This window comes from Austrofundulus limnaeus, unplaced genomic scaffold, assembly GCF_001266775.1.
Source record: "Austrofundulus limnaeus strain Quisiro unplaced genomic scaffold, Austrofundulus_limnaeus-1.0 Scaffold325, whole genome shotgun sequence".
Taxonomy (NCBI): domain Eukaryota; kingdom Metazoa; phylum Chordata; class Actinopteri; order Cyprinodontiformes; family Rivulidae; genus Austrofundulus; species Austrofundulus limnaeus.
The window spans coordinates 146,564-147,976 of record NW_013952727.1 but is presented as its reverse complement, the minus strand read 5'-3'; the positions used below and the strand labels follow the sequence as shown (position 1 = coordinate 147,976).

Sequence of the window (1,413 nt, the reverse complement as noted above, 5' to 3'; positions counted from 1 at the left end):
GTGTAAATTATGAAGCTAGTATATTTAATTAGAGAAATAATCTGTGACTTTATGAATGTAAATTATAACAGGGAATCAATAAATATCAGAATGGACCTGGACTCAATTTTAGCATTAAAATACAGTTTAACTGATTTAAAAAAAACCTCAATAATAGAGAATGTCATCACTAAGTGATTGCTAACACTAGCTGATAGATAACTAGCAGCAAGATAACTTTTCATAAGAAAAATAACAGTGCTGTCCTATTTTTTGACTTATTTTTGGTCCTTTGTAAAGAATAAAGTTTTTCCAAGAGCTGGACGTTATCAGACCATTACCTACCTGCTCCAGTAGCTCTGAAGCTCTGACCACCACGTTGTTTTACAGCAGGCAGCTATAGCACACCTCCCACCGCAAGCGCGCGCACATGTGTGTCTGCGCGTGAGTGTGTGTACTGTATGTGTGTGTGTGCATGCGTGTGTCTGCGCGCGCGAGTGTGTGTCCTCGCACTTCAGAGAAAAGGAAGGGAGGGGGTGAAGGGGAAGCTGTAGCAGGCTCCCAGCAGCTTCTGCAGTGTGACATGAGAGAGATGAGAAGCAGGAGCGGGGAGGGGGCGGAAGGGATCGGGCRCAGCGTACTCTTTTTTTTTTTCCGGAAAAAGGTAGACACAGCAGTTGTTGCTGCCTACTGTTGGGAAATGTAGATGCACGCAAAGGAAAAAAAAAAAGTGCAAATATTGGTGGGGACTGTCCCTGTCCGGCCAAAGTTGGTAGGGACATGTCCACACCAGTCCTTCAGAAAGTTACACCCTTGGTAAAGACCCTAAGCAAATGTGCAATTATTTCCCAAGGCCATGGGAAGTAGGGGTGTGGAGGGAGTTGCAGTATCCCCAGTGGCTGCYAGAGGACGTGCATGTCCAAACACATACAGGGAAGCAGTGGTTCTTAAAATTTATGTGCAGTTCCCATGTTTGGAAGAAGAAGAATCTTCGAATTCTAAAAAAATTATATCTTACCCTGTACATAATGTGACAAAATGATATGTCTACAAAGACGTTTTTTTATCAATTATACATAAAGTATAATGTATATTTGAGGATTTCAAATGTTTTATCTCACTTAAACTCTAAGCTTGCCTCTTCAGCCATCAGTCTCATTTTAGTTTTCCTGCTCGCATTGCAAGAAATTTTGTTTTAAATCAATGAGTTTGTCTGTTCATAACTGAAGGTTAGATAACTACCAGCTTATATTTTATATACGATAAATGCAATGGCTTGAGATAAGCCTGGAGATAATCTTCATCTCGTTTAAATTATTTCACTTTAGCAAGCAAGAATAAACAAACACCAATGGACTGACTTTATTCTTTATGGGAAAGAAAGCAGGTCTGCCTCGTTTTTCAGCTAATTTACTGTAAAACATTATATATATA

General features: G+C 39.8%; 1 protein-coding gene across 2 annotated transcripts in view; it reads left to right on the top strand.

Annotated features, from left to right (window-relative positions):
• Positions 1–1,413, top strand: part of arsh (arylsulfatase H) — a gene marked incomplete at its 3' end in the record, with an annotated part of 18,133 nt that overhangs the window by 15,240 nt on the left and 1,480 nt on the right.